General features: G+C 40.9%; 1 protein-coding gene across 1 annotated transcript in view; it reads left to right on the top strand.

Annotated features, from left to right (window-relative positions):
• CNTNAP5 (contactin associated protein family member 5) overlaps positions 1-20,737 on the top strand; it is a 603,640-nt gene that overhangs the window by 446,295 nt on the left and 136,608 nt on the right. The gene's annotated exons all lie outside the window — the stretch shown is intronic.

Raw genomic sequence — 20,737 nt, 5'->3', positions numbered from 1 at the left:
TAGAGCAGATGCCTCCTTGCTTTTTCAAACACGTTGAAGCCTGTGTGATACAAAACATTCATTTTCTACTGGAATCAGAGTGCCATCAACTGTGGCTGTGTTGCAGAAACTAACACAAGCTTGTGAGATCACACAAGTTCAATGATGGAATAGCAGGGTGTATCCTTTTGTTCTCAGCAACATGATGGTACAGTTAATTAGCAACAACTGCAGCCTTCTGCTGCTGCTGCTTCTTGTTCTATGCTGAAAATATGTGTTGAAATATATGTCAGGGATACATGAGCCTTTGTCTAATAGGCAAGGGGTTTGCTGCTGCCCAGAAGACTGGAACATGTATCCTAGAATCCTAAACTTGAAATGCGTAACTCAGTTTTCTGCCCAGATTAAAGCTATGGTGATTACAGCCAGTTTACCATTGTGATGCTTGGGACTTTGAAACATGCACATAGAGAAAGCAACAGAGGCAAAGATTGGACTAATGGCTCCTGATATCACGATAGCCCTTATGTGTCTCTTGGACTAACCTGTACTGCCTGTACTGACTTTGTTATCTTGCACACAAGGCTCTTACAAATACTGTGTTTACTCAAATGCAAGACTCGTTTTTCCCCTCTAGGTATGACATAAAAAGGGTGGGTCGGTCACCTTACATTCAGGGTTGTCTTCCTTTCTAGTAGTCCATCACAGAAGAGTTAATGAATTTTTAAAAACTCTTGTAGAGATGAAAGTGAAAATATCTTAAAGATAGTAAAAGGATAGTCATTCTAGTGGAGCAGCTAGTCTATATTCTAGTCTCTTGCAGTAAAATTAAAAAGACAGGGTGGGGCTTGCCATTGTTATTGCTGTAATGTGACACTGTTGGTAACCCAGGCAGATTGTGAAGAGCTACAGGAGGATTTGCCTAAATTGGGTGAAGGGGCAACAATATGGAAAATTAGGTCCAGTGTAGGTAATGAAGGTTGGGACAAAAATTTATGACTTTAAGTATATGCTGATGGAGGCTGAACTGGCCGAAACTGAGAGGGAAAGAAATAGTAGGGTTGTAGTAGATAGCCCAATGAATATGTCAACTGATTCTGCAGTAGCAGTGAAAAGGGTAAAAACTCCATGTTTGGGGATTATTAGGAATTGAAAATAAAATGGCCAATATCTTAATGGCACTGTGTAGCTCTATGGTGTTGTCTCATTAAGTGTGTACAGTTTGGGTTGCCACAGGTCAAAAAAGATATTGCAGAGCCGAAAGAGATGTGGAAGAGAGCAACCAAGGTGATTAAGGGGTTGGAGCACCTTTCCTTGGAGAAAGACTAAACAGTCTGTGACTTTTCAGTTTGTTTGTTTGACTTTTATCTTGCTATTTCCCAACAAAAGTCAGGCTCAGAGTGGCTAACAATAACGGTATGGCAAGGGAGATAAGATAGAGGTTTATAACATTAAACATGGGGTAGGGAACATGAGGGCACTCAATGAGGATGATGGTTGATTCAGGACAGACAAAGGAAAATACTTTACTCAATAAATGATTAAATTGTGGAACTCACTTCCAGTGTATTTAGTGATGGCCATAAGCATTGGGATTTGACTGATTCATAGAGGAAAGGTCCATAAGTGGCTACTAACCAAGGGGACTTCCGTAGTTAGTGGCAGCAAACCTCTAAACACCTGTGCTAGGAGGCAACCTCAGGGAAAGGCTTTGACATCTATGTAGCTCTCTGAAGCAACTGGTTGGCCACAGTGTGAAACAGGTAGCTAGATTAGATGAACCATTGGTCTGATCTAGCAGGCTCTGTGTCATGGATTCACCTGATTCTGTGAGCTCAGAGGGTGAACTAGAGCACCTAGCAATCTCACCAGAGAATGCAGCTGACACATCTCCTGAACCAGCTGCTAGATTAAAGGAGGCGACAAGTCAGGTGAAGACCCCCTCGGGAAGCCAGCTGCACTATTTTATAAAACATTCAGTGACAATTTAGTGAATTTTTTTGTATTACTTTGTAATACAATTTTGGATAAGGGAGCATCCCCAGAGACTTGGTCACATGCATTTATATCGTTGATACCTAAGGAAGGAAGAGATCCAGAAAAAACTTCAAACTATAGACCTATCTCGCTGTTAAATGTGGATTATAAGATCTATGCTTCGGTCTTATCGAATAGGATAAAGCATTTTATTAAGGACCTTATACATGAAGACCAAGCAGGTTTTGTTCCAGGAAGGCAAATTAAAGATAATATAAGAGTTTTATTAGACTCATTGGAATATTATGACCAGAATATTCAACAAACGGCGGCCTTTGTATTTTTGGATGCAGAGAAAGCTTTTGATATGGTCTCCTGGGATTTTATGAAAAAGATATTGGAAAAATTAAATTTTGGAGACCGCTTTTTGTCTGATAATTGTTCAATCAAGAAAGGAACTAGACAGGGATGTCCCCTGTCTCCATTACTATTTTTGTTGGTGTTGGAATCACTATGTTGTAAGCTAAGGAGTATGGAGGACATTCGCGGATTAAAAATTTAAAAACATGAATTTAAATTGAGAGCTTTCGCGGATGACCTTCTGTTAATTTTGGAGAACCCAACACAATCAATGAAGATATTGCTGGAAACTTTGGACGACTTTGGAAGTGTATCGGGGTTTAAAGTTAACCAAGAAAAAACAAAGACAATATTTAAGAATTTATCAGAAATGGAACAGCAGGAATTTATATCATATACAGGTTGGGACAAGGCTAAGAAGGTCAAATATTTGGGAATCTGGATCTCTGCGAAGAACAAAGAATTCATAACTAGTAACTATCTTAAATTATGGGATAAAATAAAAACTGACATGATCATTTGGTCAAATAAAAAGCTGTCACTTTTGGGACATATATCAACAGTCCAAATGAATATTTTACCAAGGATGCTTTTCTTATTCCAAAATCTGCCCATAATATCACATGTTAAATATTTTGATACTTGGAGGAAAGACGTATTAAATTTCATCTGGCAAGGGAAAAAGCCGAGGATTGCTTACAAACATTTGGTGGACTCTAAAGTTAGAGGAGGTTTAGCATTACCTAATTTGCAACTTTATGCTGAAGCGGCCGCTTTAGTATGGCTAAAGGACTGGATGAACTTATCTAACTTGCGTTTGTTAGATCTTGAAGGTTTTAACAATATAAGTGGATGGCATGGCTATTTGTGGTATGGTAAAATTAAGATACAAGCATCATTTCGTAACCATATAATCAGGTCCTCCTTATTTCATACTTGGATGAGATATAAGCATATTCTTGAACCAGTAACACCTATGTGGATATCACCTCAATAAATGTTGACATTACGCCCACTTAGATTGGACAAATTTATCACCTACCAAGAGTTAATTAACTGGGAAGGGAAAAAAAGCTCACTAAAAGACTTTCAGTTACTTAAAGACGATTTACAATGGCTTCAATATTATCAAATTAAATCAGTATTTACACAAGATATGAAGAATGAATTCTCTAAAGAGAAATCGCCTTTTCACAGGATGTTATTAGATAATAACACTCAACTGATTTCTAAAATGTATAATCTTCTTTTAACAATTTATTGTGAGCAGGAAATAATTAAACCAACAATGATTAACTGGGCTCAAACTGTGGGACATGATATTGCTTTAAATAAATGGGAAAGATTATGGGTGAAAGACCTGAAAGGAATAAATGCGCAGTCAATTCGAGAAAATATATATAAAATGATGTATTGATGGCATTTAACACCTAAGAAGATTGCAAGGATTTATAAAGTGACATCCCCTAAATGTTGGAAATGTAATAAAGAAGTTGGTTCTTTTTATCATATGTGGTGGACTTGTGACAAAGCTAAGGATTTTTGGGATATGATTTATAATGAATTAAGACTAATAGTACAAAAAAATATACCCAAAACACCAGAAATGATGCTATTAAGCATGATACCCGATGACTTGTTAATACAAAGGACTTTTTTGATCTATGCGACAACAGCTGCAAGATTGCTCTATGCAGCAAAATGGAAAGGGGCAGACACTCCTGGGAAAGAAGACTGGATTATGAAAATGTTTGAACTGGTGGAAATGGCAAAACTTACAGCTACTTTAAACCAAAAGGACAATGTTCAATTTATGGGGGAATGGGAGGCTTGGATGAAATATTGTGAATATGAACTAGGACTGGGAAAAATGGAAGAGTACCTTTTAATCTGATCTAGATGACATTGCTAATGTAAAGAAGTGTAATTAATTATATTAACAGAATATTGTGATTGAAATTTAACTGAGATATAAGAGTAATTAAGATCAGACCATATCACGATGGGATAGAATACTTTATTAAGAGGCGGACGGAGGTGATGGGGAAGTCAACAAATTTTCCTTTGTTTTTTTTTATTTTATTAAGTACTTAAATAACTATAACAACATTACTTATGACTTAATTTTCTATATTACTTTTATTGTTGTTTGTTAACATGGAAAATTTATATTATAAAAACCAATACAATTTTCAAAAAAAAAAAAAAGAAGAAGAGGATTCCTCCCCAGGAGCTCGCAGAAGGAAAAGACTGAGAGCTCTAATGAGTGAAAGACGGAGGTCTGCAAGACTTCTGGCGAGGTGAGAGATTGCAGCTGTTGAAGATGAAAGTGATTGATGGCCAGACCAGCCTCGCTCCCTCTGCACCGTGCTGCAATAGCAGCCCAGCCCGCCTGCCCAGCCAGTACACTCTGCTTATGTTCTGATTAGGGTTGTGCATATCGGTAATTTTTGGGATTCGGGTTTACTGGATACCAAAACCTGGGGATAAAGCCAATGCCAAATAAGCAATTCCCAAAAAAGCCGAACAGGTATTCGGCTATTCAGGTTCGGCTATTCGCCTTTGCTCAGAGGCATGGCTCTGTGCTTTCTCCCCTTCTTTCTTTCTTTCTTTCTTTCTTTCTTTCTTTCTTTCTTTCTTTCTTTCTTTCTTTCTTTCTTTCTTTCTTTCTTTCTTTCTTTCTTTCTTTCTTTCTTTCTTTTGGCTGGTTTTGTTAGGGCCCCATAGTTGGGGCCCCTTTGAGGTCGGAGTCATGTAATTGGAGCCAACTTGGTCTGACCAACTGACAGCATTGAGTTGACCTGATCTGCAGTTTAAAAGACATAGTTCACCCAGTCTGGAGAATGTTAGTTTCAGTCTGCTGCTCATGGCTCCTCTGAAGAAGATTCCCTCACCCTCATGGATGAGCAATCTCCGTAACATTAGCTGCCTTGGTCATGATTTCAGCAGGCTCTGACATAATTTCCCCACACCGTGGCCATCTCTTGGAATCAGATTTTCATGACCACAATAAAGGACTGCTCACAGGATGTCATTTGCCACCAAGAGGAATGTTTTCCATGCCTTGTTTCTCTTGCATTTAAGCCATTTTTCTCCTTTTGGAAGCTCATTTGCATGGATATTATGCAAAGTGACCCCAGACTTTGAGATGCCAGCCTGGAATCAGCTCTTTCTGCCAGTCCTCAGCAACGCTGAACTTTTGAACCTGAAAACCAATGGACAGCTCAGCTCGCAAATGCCTGTAGGATGGAGGTGACCCCTTTGCGGGCCCATAAAATTGGACCCCCTTTGCCAGAGTTCATCAAACTTTGGTGACCATCTAAAGAAAGTCCCTTGCAGCCATGTTGCAAATTGTAAGCACTTGTCCCTGTAGTAATCCTACAAACAACATCCACAGGCGAGTAGTCCAAAAGAGAGTTGATTTATTAGAAAACCTACAGGTATACAGAGCTAACAGGTAAATTGGCACGAATGGGAACTAAAGGCACGGCCTAGGGTCTATATGGAGGAGCATTGGACATATCAGATAGCGGTTGCAGTCATGGCAACCACTCTCCCTACGAGGGCAGTTCCCACAGAGAGGAATTTGACAGTTAGCAGTTCTTGACCTTGGTCCCCACCTGGCGAAACCAAAACACGCACAGTCTGTTGCTCTCTGCAGAGAGCAGGCCTGACACAAATTTGGAGACTCTACCTCCAAAAATACCCCCAGAAGTCTTGGGGGGAAACCCATTGACTATAACGGGCCCAAATTTTTCAATAAACTCGAAAATAAGCCGAATACCGGAATTTACTGGTATGGGTATTCGGGTTATTCTGGGTTTACTGAAAAAATCGAGTATAATAAACCCAAATTTGAAATTTACCGTTTTTTTTTTGTTTTTTTTTGCACAACTATAGTTCTGATGTTCTTTCTTGGTGGCAATGGCAACTGCAACATCAAGCCTTGACTCGGGGCTCCTTTCATGTTCTTTTGCTTGCCACATTGGAACCTGTTTCTGTGGCTTACATTTATTTGATGTACTAGAGAAAAAGCTATGTTTTGTTAAAACATAATTGGTGGCTTCAACATGTTTATCATGTTTCCTTCCCCAATCTCTTTCTGTTTTCCCAGTCCATTTGTTTTTAATTATATGTGACATTTGTCATCCCAAACTTTTATTGCTTAGGCTAAGGCTGTAGAATTTATCCAGTTGTGGAGCACACACATAAATAAACAGTGTGGCCTGTGGAAATTGCAAGGTTTCTGAGCCAGTTTGTCCTTGGTTGTGTATAAGAGGCCATTAAATGAAAGAGACACCCAGGAGCAATGTATGTGTCCATGATTGTGAATGCATAATTGCACTCCTTGGTTCTGTTAGGAGAAAATTCCTGATATTCTGGTATTGTGAAATTGTCTTATTTTTAATATGGGTTTTTGTGTCTTCTTGACCATCTTCTGCTAAGTTGTGTATGTGTAAAGTGCTGTCAAATTGCAGCTGATTCATGGTGATCCCATAAGGTTTTCAAGGCAAAGACTAAAAAAGGCAGTTTGCCATTGCCTTCCTTCGCATAGTGACCCTGTTATTGCTTGGTGGTCTCCCATCACTCTAACCCAGGGTGATCCTGCTTAGCTTCTGAGATCGAATGAGATCAGGCTAGCCTGGGCCATCCAGGTCAGTGCTTCTGCTAGGTTAGGATAAGGTATATTTTCTACTTATTATACCTTCCTCCACTTCACACAGCACAAACCTATACTTCTGCTATTGTAAATCTGGATTCTTAAACACATAATGGTTTTGTTCACATTCTACTTTCCTGTTGTAACCAAAGAGTCCCCCCCCCCCGAGCAGTTCAGCAGTTTGTGAACTGCTAAGGCCTATGCAATGGGTACTTTCTACTTATTCAGACAGTGCAGTAAGTGTAATCAATAGCACTTCATGCATACATGTTGTCATGGAACCTAGGTCATCCTAGTTTTTCGCCCCATGGACCTGTCCTTGTTGTGCATTGTTCCACAGCCAAATAAAGAATGAGTAAACCATTAGTTGTTTATAAATAAATGCTTTAAAAAAATACCGCTTGATGTTTGTCTAAGTCCATGTTACCAGTGTTATTTCATGCATGGCCATTTGTGCTGTTCCTTGGCTCAGTGGTAGAGCATCTGCTTGGCATGCAGAAGGTCCCAGGTTCAATCCCCGGCATCTCCTGTTAAAGGGACTAGGCAACTAGGTGGTGTGAAAGACCTCTGCCTGAGACCCTGGAGAGCCACTGCCAGTCTGAGTAGACAATACTGACTTTGATGGACCAAGGATCTGACTCAGTATAAGGTAGCTTCATGTGTTCATGTGTCTCTAATGTGGCACTGGGAGGCAGTAACTGGAATCCTGCTGGAGACTCACCACAAGGTTTTGCTGGTCAGGGACATTGGTAGCATGAGGGGAGGCAGCAGTTGTTTGTGACATGTAAACATGGAGCTGGAATACCATGGGTCATTTAGTTTAGGCAAAGATGGGAAAAATAAACAATGGGCTGAGGTATGTGAGGAGATGAGTGGTAGTGAAGTGCTTCATTATGAGTATGGTGGCTATGCCAAACCATGATCTTTGCTGGTAGTTAAGCACTTAGATGATCACTCAAACACTCAAGCTGGGGAGGGGGGAATAGGTACCCCTCTGCCAACATCAGTGAATAATGAGGGAAATGGATTTATGTATTAATTATTTTTATTTATTAAAGCATTTGTATACCACCTTTCCTCTTGGTTTATGATAATAACATAACCAAAACCACTATGTCATCCAGAAAAACTGGAAGGTGAATGATTTCAATGGAACAATATCCACCAATGTGTGGGTCCTTAATTGTACCTTTGCAGGCAGTTAATATCAGAATAGGAATGACTTGTTTGTCGACCATGGCCTTGTGCAGAACCACCTAAAGTAATTTGGTCTCTGCCTCTTGGTCTTCTTTATGTCTATCTGGCAAACTTGTTTGCCTGATAGACATAAAGCAACAGTTGAGCATTTTTAAAGAAACTAAAATCTTCCTGTACTTTTTTTTTAACATTCCAAAAATGAATCCTATTTTTATGTCATCCCTATATATTCATCTTCAGGACATGATATGTTTTACTTTGTGTGCACACATGTATTTGTCTCAGATACAAAGAAGGGCTCATTTTATAGCAGTTGTTATGTTTGTTCTGCCACCAGGCTCTAGCATATTGACATAATTTGAAGAACAGTAGGTCAGATATATCTATTTCTTTGACTTCTGTGCTTCAGCTGGCAGTGCAATGCATGCTGCTTCATGTCAACTGCTGGCAGCTGTTGTTTGGTATCCCACAATCTCCACCTGTACACAGTTTTGATACCTAGATAGACTCTGGGCACTGAAGAATTTTACAGTGTGATAAATAGAATCAGGACAAGAACAAGATAGATTTTCCCCTGCTCCTCTTTTTACTGTAGCCAGTGAAGGGAGTGTGGAGTATTGTCAGCTCTTGTCAAACAACCCTTCTGTTCCCAATTGACTCCACTAAGATTGCAATCATTAAAACAAATCTTGAAAATAAAGTTCATTTGGTTTATTCCAGTGGGATCTTCTTCCAGGAAAACATGGCTAAAATTACATTGGTAGGTATATTCTCTCTCAATTACTACTCTGCTGAAGTCATGCCATATCAACATCCTTGAGACAACCAGTCTCAAAAACACAGAAGCATTTGAGATTTAGAAGCCACTCAACATCTACACTTCCTTTAAAAAACTGTCTCAAAAACCCATATGGGTAGTGGTTGAGGTACCTTTGGACAGCTTGCCTTGAAAACCTGAATGGGCCATATTGAGGAAGCTCCTATTAGTCAGAGCTTCTAAGACATGTTTCCTTTTTAGGGGTGTGCACCTATTTTTTGGTATTTTGGGGGTTCAGGTTTATTAAAACTGAAATTTTTTGAAAAATCTGGAAAATCCAGATTTTAAAAATTGGGTTAATTGGGTTTAATAAACCCGAAACTGAAAAATGCTGGGGGGGGGGGGGGGGATTCAGCAATGCTGAAAAAAATTCATCCATTCACCCCACTTCCTTCTCCAAGCTGCATGCCACATTGGGCCTCCACGTGGAGACCTGATCCAGCAAGCAACTTGAGGAGGGAGGCGGGGTGTTCTTATCCACACTGCTGGCCTTTTCAGAGAAGGCCAGCAGTGCAGATCTGTCAGCAAACAGGTAAGTAAGGGGGGAGGGAAGGAGGGAAATGGTAGGGAAGGGGAGGGGGAAGGAAAGGAGGAGGGGGAAGGGAGGGGGAGGGAATAGTGCTGGGGCAGAAGTGGCCTGAATAATACCAAATAATTCCTGCATTATTCAGGTCCACTTTTTCGGCCCCCATTTTTTTATTTTTTTGCCACCAATTTTGCCAATGAAAAATACCAAAAATGTATTTATTTTTTTTATTAAAGCCAGGGCTGTTTATAAACCCATCTAACAGAAGAACTCTGGCAGAAATGGTGTCATTCAAGGCCATAAAATTTGCAGGTAGCCATACAAAACCAATTAAGCCTTAGAAATACTCAAAATTAAAATTCCTGTCCTGAATGCACCAGCCAGAGCCATTAAAAAGGGGATATCTAAAAACCTATAGCTTTGTGAGCCCAACTCACTCTCAACAAAAAGGCCCCAAAGACCACAAAAGACATAGCAAGGACAAGACACTTAACCAACCCAACTCTTCCCAATTAGCCATCAATGCCAGTGGTGAGTTTTTCTGGAGCTCCACGCTGGGGCAAGCTACAGTTTAGGAGGAGTCTAGCTAAAGGTGGAAACATGGTAAATAACTGAAGCTGAGAATGGGCCACACACAGTCCCACTTACTAGTGTTACCAGGTACCCTCTGGCAACCACTGGGGCTGTGGGGCTGGGGGAATTTGCCAACATCAAACTGAGGCCTAGCCCCCATGTTGTCAGCAATGTGTCAACATCACTTCCAATGCTCGACAGAAGTGATGTAATCACTGATGATGTAGGGATTCTCTGGTATTTGGGCAAAAACCATGGTGGAACCCATTTTTACCATAGAGTTTTTTTGCCCAAATACCAGAGCATCCCCACATAATCAGCGACATGATGACATCACTTCCAGTGAGCTAGGTCTCAGTTCAATGCTGGTAAGATCCCCACCAGCCAGTTGAACTGAAGGGGAAGGGGGCCCAAAGCTAGGGATCCCCCACCCCTGACAGGGGTAGGGCAACCCTACCACTTACCAGGTGACCTGGCTTTTCTGGCCAAGTAAAATGGGAAGGATATCATTCATATATCAGTGCCCATTTAAACAGCTGATCCTCTAGCCAGATAAAATCAAATCTGCCTAGCGTTAATCATTGGCCAGGTTGGCAGGCAGCCACCTGCCATAGGGCAGCAGGATAAAAATACGAAGAGCCTCTCCATAAAGTTTAAACTTTAAAGTTTAAGAAGCCCTGATCTAGTGAACCAGGTTCAAAGAACTTTCTCGGATATGCTTGTTTCAGGCATTCTTGACCTTACAAATGCATGCCCATTTTCCCTGTTCATCCCTTTTCTTCCTTCATACACCTACAGAAAGGTTACACTGAATTGGCCTTGAGGCAACATTGTACAAAGCACTCCTTGTACCCTTAATTTGGAACCACCTTGACTCTTGTTCATTCTAATGGCTCATTTGACACTGAATGGACCATTCAGGGAGAAAATGCTCAAGAGCTTCCAAAGGCAACTGGATACATGCTGTGGAGCATGTATATGTCTCAAATACTGAGAGAAGTTGTAAAAGAGGTTAGGTGGACAGGTTTTGTTGATATTTGCCATAATCACTGACTAATTCCTGAAAGGAACTAATGTCAGATCTCTGCACAACCTTTTGTCCTCTCCTTTTGGGGTGAACTAGAAGAAGCCAGGAATTGAAATCAAGAATTTTCAGAGGGACATCAGATGGTGCTGGAGGGAGAAACTATCACAGATTATTGGTAGGTCAAGCTGTCCCTTCCCTATTCCCTGTATTGCAGGGTAGGACAAATCCTGTGAAGCAGATGGTCACAGTTTCTTGTTGCTTTCCAGAATTTGTGGTTGCCTGTTTTCTTTTCATCTAGGGACCAAACCTTATGACAACCATAAATTAAAAGAAAACATTCTGCCATGATAGGGCTTTGTGGAATTGTGCATTAGGTGAGTTATCTGTGTTTGAAATTTTAATATTATGTTTTAATTATTTTTACAGTGCTTAGTTATCCTTGTTTTGTAAGCTCCCTTGTGCTACTGTGGATTTTGGGAATGTGGGGGTATAATTTAAAAAATAAATAAATGAATGAATATCCACTCATTGTGAATCATTAACCACAAATTTCAAGAACATTTCATCTTATCTGGCATTACCTCATACATGGATATTATGAATGGAGATAATGAATATATTCAGCTGAAAATCATTGGGTTGGATCCAGCCTGCTTTTTCACTCAGTTTTACCCAGTTATAATCCTCCTGCCCCTATCCCATATGGCTTTTGTCCATGCAGTTCCCATGATCACCAGCATAGCACTTTGTAAAGTATGAAAAGACCCCATTCCTTTTTTCACCAGGGGAAAAGTTGGTTGTATCCAACCCATTGTGATGAGAAATTAACTGAAATACATGTGTGCATAAAGCATGTCCTTTTGGGAGCACATGCCTATGGCTTAACAGAGGATCTGAAAATTCCAGAGATCAGTCTAGTCTCAAAGGCACCAAACACTTTCCGGCAGATTAAATAGCGAGTGTTGCTCTTCTATTCATGACTTCCTGCCATGTGCTAGAAGATCAATGGGTTAAAGACCTGGGGATTAAAGATGGGTCCCGGGGCTGAAAGGGTTGTATATTGCTAATCCATAATGTCATCTGAAAAATGTAAGATATATGTATTATATGAAATACATTGAAGATGCCCCTTTCGGACTGCCCTCATAATCCATTTGAGCAGCTGGTTGCTAATGGATATTTTGTGTCATTTCCGACACAACTTTTTTGCTCCTGGCTGCTAGCAGATTTTTGTTAACCTTTTCAGACAAATCTGCTTGTGCCCTGTTTGCTTCCCGTGGCTCAGCCATTTTTTATGAAAACTTCTTTCTCCTGTTTTCAGGTCTTACACTTCTGAATTGCTGCAGTGTGCTGTTTAAAATGTCTGGAGCACTTCTGAAAGGACCACTTTCCCCCCACTTTTAAAAAAATGTTCTAAGATTAATACTATAGCACAATAGCAATGCAATGCATTCAAATGCTAGTGACATAGCAATTCATTGTGACACTGTTTGAAATGGCCAGAGCATTTCAGAGCACTTTAAAGAGTTCTCATAGATGGATTGAAATTAGCTGTATTAAATGCCCGTCCCTGTATTGCTTAACTCAGAATCAGGCCAACATTGGGCTAACATCCAATTTAGAATGGTGAGCTGAAAGGGCCTAAAATTTGGATGTCATAATGAAGTTGAGCAATGCATGTATTGCTTCTTAGTAGGACATTGTGCTCTTGAACCTTGCCCCCGAACCATGTGATCTAGTATTTTGAGAAATGGAGAGTTCATATTCTTTAAAATCTAAAAATAGGTCATAGATCCCATAAAAGTATATTAAGCAGTAGGAAGCTACTATGTTTTTAATATTAATACCAGATAGAATTAAAGCTAATTCTAATCAGCCAACAGTGTAGACCACCGAGTAATTGAGAGTGGCAACAGAAATCCAGTTATTAATGGGAAAATGCCCAGATTACACACTATCATCACAGTTAGTACTAATTGGCACCTAATTAGCGCTTGGAAGACAGACTAAAAGACAACAATTATGCTTATAAGTCAAAGCTGAAAACATTTATGAAAAGTACTATATCATGCCTTTTTAAAATCTAATACTTCAATATTTGCCAATTGGTATTAGGAAGCATTTTTCCTCTGAGGCTATTATTTGAGTAGCTGTTATTCTTCTGGAACCATTAAAGGGAAATGAAGATGTTACATCAAAAGTGAGTCTTGCTGTTGATGGACTATTTTATGGTTTAACTTGAGCGACCTTTCCCTCTTGTTTGTTTGCTGGTGCCCTTCAGTTCACACAACAGACCTGTGAGATAAGTTAGCCATTGAGATATTAACTGACCCAAGGTTGCCTAGTGACCTTCTTGGCTGAGTGGGGGAATTGCACCTTGATTTCTGACAGTGCTGTCCTAAGCATGGATATACCCTCATTTACATCATTGGACTTTCAAGGGTGTAACACTGCTGAGGATTACATTGTGGGGATCTAGTTTGAAGCACTAACCCTGGTGCTCAAGTCTTTATCAAGTCTACATTTTCAGTTTGATTCATGCTTCAGTGTTACTCCACTTTTGGGATGGTTATACATAGCTGCTGTAGCTGTGGATCACATTATACCTGTTTTCCATTCCCTGAACTCCAGGTTCTAAAGAAAGATAAATGGACAGCTTCAAATTAAAGTTCCTTATTAAATACTGCTCAACAGAATTCCTTCACAGATTTTATAGTACCAAATTATCTGGTCTCTTCCAACCAATAGGGCCCATGATAGCTTTCAACACATTTTAGCTTGTATTCAGTTTACAACTGCCTGAAAAATCCAGAGTTTCTGTTTTATTGTTTAGGTGCTGCCAAGTGGTTTTCCCCGGCACTATGGATGTTTTTCCTTTGTAAATTGTCTCCTTAGATTCACACACATTTCTCTTCATCAAGGAGATGTAGATAACTCTTAACAGTGCAACAGCATTTCTATGAATATATATAAAGTGTTCAAAACAGGAACTGCTGTTTAGAGTGAGCAGTACTTTGCAATCATGTTTGTTCTGAATTTTTTTTCAATAGCTCTACTCTCCTCTCCTTGTGTGATTCCTGTATAGACCCAGAATGTGCAGAGTGGGATTTGAAGTGACATCACTGTAATATTCAACCTAGTTTGTTTCCCCAATTCTTAACATCAATTTAAGGATGCCTGAAAATGTAAAGTGTGCTGAAGGAATTCCTATTCTCTTTATTCTGAATATGAAAGATGTGTATTTAGACTAATGTTCATGGGGAATAGTTTTAAGAACAACTATCCACCATTGTCCTATTAATGTATGCCAGTTCTATCCTTAATATGAAGCTACCAGACATTAGGAATAGTGAATAATTTATTAATTACCATTATTCTGTTATGTTGTGCTACAAAATGTTTCTTGGAACTGGCCAGTCAGAAACAGGATTCTGGGCTGAGGATGGGCTCCACATCACTTTTTGAAAGCATGTACATTCATTGCACATGTAGAGAATGCTCTAAAAATGAGAGAGTATAGGGAAAGAAAGTTGTCTTTTGTACTCTGCCTCCATGTAGCCCTAAAACAAAAGGTAAGAATTAGGATTGTTCTCTTCATGTCACATGTGAAGGGATCCTTTCCCCCCGCCCCAAAACATATATACATTTAGAGACAGTTATGGATTCAGCTTGACAAGGTGTTCCTGGCAAAGTGAGTATAGTGTAGTGGTTAGAGTGTTAGACTAGGATTGAGAGATCTAGATTAAAATGCCAGCTCTACCATGGTGATCTGGGGCCCACCACTCTCTCTCCACCTAACCTGCCTCACAAAGTTGTTGTTGGGGGGGAATGAACGAGGGGAGAATAATGTAAGCCATTCAAATATTGTCAGATATTCTGTTGTGATTTGTTCTCCAACTGAATAATAATTGGCAAGTAGGTTCATGAAAAAAAACCCCAGTAAATTTCGGGTTTTATTGGTTTAAGAAGGATGTTGACAAGTTGGAGCGTGTCCAGAGGAGGGCAACCAGAATGGTCAAAGGTCTGGAATCCATGTGTGAGCTCTAGTCCCATGATAATCCCATAAACAGACATCCACAGACAAGCAGTCCAAAGAGAGTTGACTCATTGGAAAATCCACAGGTTAACAGAAGCTAAGAGTCAAATGGACACTAATAAAAACTACAAGCACAGTACAGGGCATATATGGAAGAGCATAGGGCAAATTGGGGTAGATCTGGATGCCATGGCAACCCCCCATCCAGGAGCTGTCAGGGGGGGTAGGATTCTACCGGCATTCCCACAGAGTTCAGTCTAAACACGTTGTTTGCAGGGCTAGAGCTGGCCTTGGCCAGCATCTGGAGAAACCACAACATTCCTTTCTCAGGCCATGCCTGACACCATGCCCTATGAGGAGAGACTTAGGGAGTTGGGTTTGTTTAGTTTGGAGAAGAGAAGGTTGAGGGGAGACGTGATAGCCATGTTTAAATATTTGAAGGGATGTCATGTTGATGAGAAAACTAGCTTGTTCTCTGTTGCTTCAGAGACTAGGACAAGGAGTAATGGATTTTAACTAAGAGAAAAGCAATTCCACCTAAACATTAGGAAGAACTTCCTGACGGTGAGGGCTGTTCGATGGTGGAATGCACTACCTCGGAGGGTGGTGGAGTCCCCATCTTTGGGGGTCTTTAAACAGAGACTGGATGGCCATCTGTTGGGAGTGCTTTGATTGTGGGATCCTGCATGGCGGGGGGAGGGTTGGGGTCACTGGGGATGTGGGGGGGAGGTAGTTGTTAATTTCCTGCATTGGGCAGGGGGTTGGACTCGATGACCCTAAGTGCAGGTGTGTCTTAGCTTGTCAGTTTCACTAGCCGGGGAATACAGTGTACCTTATGTCAGATAAGAGAGTTCTGCATGTCCCCGAGCGGGAGGGGAGGAAGAGAGCTTCAGCCTAAGAAAGGGGGGTCTGAGCAGGCGATGCTAATGTGTGTGTGTACTGCTTTCAGGCACTTCAAGTGAAGGGGGGTTAGCTTGGTGCTTGCGTGTCTGCTCATTCCTGTGTCCATGTGAATGCTTGGGAACTTATTCATGGGCACTTCAGTTGTGAAATTCCTGCATTGTGCAGGGGGTTGGACTAGATGACCCTGGTGGTCCCTTCCAACTTTATGATTCTATGATTGACCTTTTTAGAGTTGTTGTCAGTAATGGCCACCAGTCTGCTTCTTTTCTCCCTCATTGTCGCTTGCAAGGTTGCTGTTAATTATGGGAAATTGAGTTCTTAAGGAAGGAAGGAAGCAGCAATTGCAAGTGTGGAAAAACTCAATTTCCCATAATTAACAGCAACCTTGCAATTGACCATGAGGGAGGAAGGAAGTAGACCGGCCACCATTACTGACAAGTCTAAAAAGGTCAGTATATTTAAAATTCTCCTGGGGGGCATTTTTGGAGGTAGAGCCCCCAAATTCACAGCGTAGCTTGAACGGTCTCTCCTTGCACGACTCCTGAAGTTTAGTGAAGATTGGGTCAGGGGGTCCGATTTTATGGGGTCCAGAAGGGGCTGCTCCCTCCTCCATAGACAACCATTGTAAACTTCGCAATGCTTGCCTAAGGAGGAGGGGGCGACCTCTTCCAAACCCCATAAAATCGGACCCCCTGACCCAATCTTAACCAAACTTTGGGGTTTGTGCAAGGACAGTCCCTTCAAGCTACAATGTGAATTTGGGGGCTCTACCTCCAAAAATGACCCCCCCCCAGGGCCGAATGTTTTCAGAAAATGGAAAATAAGCCAAATGCCCATATTTACCAGTATGGGTATTTGGCTTATTCCAGGTTTCCCCCAAAAAATCGGGCCAAATAAACCCTAACCCGAAATTTACCAATTCCCCTCCCCCCACCTCCCGAGAACCCAGCCATCCATTTTGGGACAAGGGAAGCCATGGGTTTCTTGAGTGGATCAAGTCACTCTGGAACCTAAAATGGTATCATAACCCATGGAACCTTTAACCTTGCAGCACCAGATAACATAAGAGGACGAGAAAACCAATGCAACCTAGTTCTTGTTCTAGAAGTCTATTTTAAATTGACATGAAACAATGACCAGTACGACCATCTCTAGTTTATTTTTTGCATGGAAATTTTATATATTGCATATGTGCCAATGAAGGTTTATGAAATGTTTCATTAGGGAAGGAAAAGGAGAATGTGAAGAGAGGACAACTGGGAGGCAGAAATTTTGAAGCTGTAGATTTGAAACTAAAGGAACAAAGAGAATCCCAAACCAATTCCATTGCCCAAAGTAAGAAAGGAGCATGTTCTCTTTTGAAGAAGGGTTTTGCAGCTGTCCTGGATCTAAGCATGATGGAAGGGTACCTGGTTGCTTCCTACCCACCCTCCAATAGTCCTATTGATGATAGGTAGAAATCCTTTTTAGTCATTTTGTAGGCTAATCCCTGTTTGTGTGTTGGTTATATATAATGATATGCAAAATCCCTTGAAAACCACTTTCCCTCTGTCTTTGTGGGGGGCGGGCTTTTAAATATGTTTAAGAGTCTAAAGAAGAAAGGACACAGAAATTGCCTTGCGGTGCTTTGGAGTTCTTTTTTTCTGTTTGTCTTTTATGGAGTATCTTAGACTACAATAGACAAATTTCACATAAATGATTTTGGAGTGATGTGACTGAATCCTCCTAAGGAACTGGAAAGTCTTTGGTGGTGAGAAACAAAACAGGTCTCTTAAAAAAAAAGATCCTTTATAGGTTTGTGTTTAATGTCTGCAAGGCTAGGCAGATTGAGGATGAAAACAAGGAAGGACTTTGGAGTTTGAGTTTGCTCTGAAACCCCTTGATTCAAGAGGGATCCAAATATTAATGGAGAAATATTTAGCCACGGGGCTCTTCTATCCTAGAAGTAGTCCTGTGTAGCAACAGTAACACCAAGGACAAACTCTGTATTCCTCTAGTCCTAAATCAAAAATTATCTCAGTACTCAGTATTTGATTTGGTGTTTATTTTTTTTCATTCATTTACCTTTGTAGACCACCTTTAAGTAAACCAAGATAATTTCTAATGCATTGTGATGGGGATATGAGAGGTAGCAGATAAATCTGGTTAAGAGGGTGAATTGCTTCTTACAGTGAGCACCTCCAGAATAGAAGTATCCACATTAGTGAAAACCTTGAAGCCTGTGAACTTTGAAAACTTTAAAATCTGTGCTTTTAAGAGTGTGACATTTCACCATTTAGATGCAGTAAACAGACATAAAATAATCGGTTTGGGTGCCCTGTTCTTCCTTGCAGCAATGCAATTCCTCCAAACCAGTAAGGTGTGCAAAAAATATTTTCTGTAAATTTTGGGTTTGGGTTTATTGGGCCCAATTTTTATGTTAAACCCAGAATAAGCCGAATACCCATTTCGGTAAATATTGGCATTTGGCTTATTTCAGTTTACTGAAAAATTGGGCCCATTCTAGGTTATGGGGATTTTTTTCAAAGCTCCTGGGAAGGCATTTTTGGAGGTAGAGTCCCCAAATTTGCAGCATGGCTGCAGGGGACTCTCCTTAGATGGTCACCAGAGTTTGTTGAACTTTGGGACAGGGGGTCCAATGTTATAGGCCTGCAAAGGTGTTGTCCCCATCCTCTAGGCATTTGCGAGCTAAACAATCCATCGGTTTTCAGGTTCGGAAGTTCAGCATTGCCAAGGACTGGCGGAAAGAGCTGATTGGCAGGCTGGCACCTCAAAGTTTGGAGGCTGCCTTTGTATCTGGGGCACATAGTATGATGTCCATGCAAATCAGCTTCCAAACTGAGGAAAAATAGCTTAAATGCAAGAAAAATAAGACACGGAAAACATTTCTTTTGGTGGCAAATGACATCCTGTGAACAGTCCTTTATTATAGTCATCAAAAATCTGATTTCAAGAGATGGTCACAGTGCAGGGAAACGAATCCTCTACTCTGGGTGACCTTCAGTCTGACATCAGGTTTTCGGGAGGGGTGAGATTGGAGCCAGCCAAAGTCTCAACCATGGGGCCTGTCTGAAAGAGATGGCTCTGTCAAGGAACACAGGCACCTCCGCACCTGGGTCACTTGTTTGGGCAGCTAGCAAAATCACACTTTAACAAACACTGAGCAAAGAAACCCTCTAAGCTCAGTAGGCAGCCTGTCCCCAGCCCTCATTTAACCAGTTTAGCCCCAGCAGAGGTAAGGGCAGCCTCTGTCTGCTGGTACCAAATTAGCAATTAGCACTCACCTTGCACAGTAGGACTCTCAGCAAGGTGAAGCTGCAAAAGTAAAGGGTTTGAGTTTGGACCCCATTTAAACAAGGCACTTAGACTTAGAGCTTGAAGCCAGTTAAACTCAGGAACCAAAACAAATATAGTTTAAAAGTTTATTCAAAAGTTTGTGCTTGTTACAGAAAGGCAAACATTTCGTGAAGCAAAGAAGCATACGAAATAACAAAGCTTTTAAGCAACTAAACTACACAGCAAGGTTTCCTTGGTTCAAAGCTTGGCAAAAGGCATAAGCAAGTTACAAAATGTTACCAGTTCCAAAAGGAAGTTGCACAGCATGTCAGCATTTAATAAGGCATTCCAACAATTTGGCAGAGTCCCGCCCTAAAAGACACTGAGAAATCAAAAGGGGTTTGATGGAGTCTCCATGCCACCTGCATGTCAAGACAACCACACACTATAGCTAAAGCTGGTCACCTTTGTTCCCAAGAACCTGAGTGGGGTGAGCTCAAAGACCCAATCAGGTTCCAAGAATGCCAATAAACCAGGTGATTAATAATATGTCAAAACATTGACCAAAAGGGTTGCATCAGAGGGGTTCAGAGGTGAGAAATGCCTGCAGAACACTAATCACCCGGAACCCATCCATGACAAGATAAGGGCCTAATTGAGAGAGTTATTTCCTTGGTAACCAATTGACCTTCAATTTAGGGAGGACTCAGGAAGGGGGTGCCATAAACGCCCTGCAGCTGCGTGTTATCTCTTAGAAGTGAAACCATTCCCACAGCTGTAAATTAAAACCTTGCATTCCAGAATGCCCACAGTTTAATATCACAAATGGTTAGGCCATGGCCTGAACCAAAGAAAGCAAAGATAGCAGCAGCAAGGGATTGTGGGGAACACAATTCCTTGACAGGCTCATCCATGTGGTTAAAGAAATCTGCTTCAGAAGCCTGGTGGTAGCAGGAGTCGAAGATGGCACCTTTTTAGTTGGAGGGCATATCCCTCCAGACAGGACTGGGTAAGCCCCACCTTTTAAATAACTCTTATGCTTTATCCAGATTAACCCACTGAATGGTAATGATGATGGATGGTTGTGTGGTTGGAAGGTTTGTCAGACCAAGTAGGCTCCGATTACCCGATCCCTACCTCAAAAAAGCCCTAACTATGGGGCTCTAATAAAACCATTTAAAAAAAAGATAGAAAAATGGGAGAAACAGAACCGTGCCTCTGAGCAAAGGTGAATACCTGAACCAAAAAAAGCTGAATAATGAATTGACTTCTACAGGAAAAACCTATTCAGCTTTGAGGAGATCCCCAGGTTTCGGTGTTCAGTAAACAAAACCTGAATGAAGTCAAAATGGCCAATTTCGGGTTTATTTTTTGTTCGGGTTTATCAATATGCACAACCCTACTCC

The sequence above is a fragment of the Euleptes europaea genome, chromosome 15 (genome assembly GCF_029931775.1).
Source record: "Euleptes europaea isolate rEulEur1 chromosome 15, rEulEur1.hap1, whole genome shotgun sequence".
In the NCBI taxonomy this organism is placed as follows: Eukaryota; Metazoa; Chordata; class Lepidosauria; order Squamata; family Sphaerodactylidae; genus Euleptes; species Euleptes europaea.
Note: the sequence above shows the minus strand (reverse complement) of the source record. Positions and strands in the feature narration are given on the sequence as shown.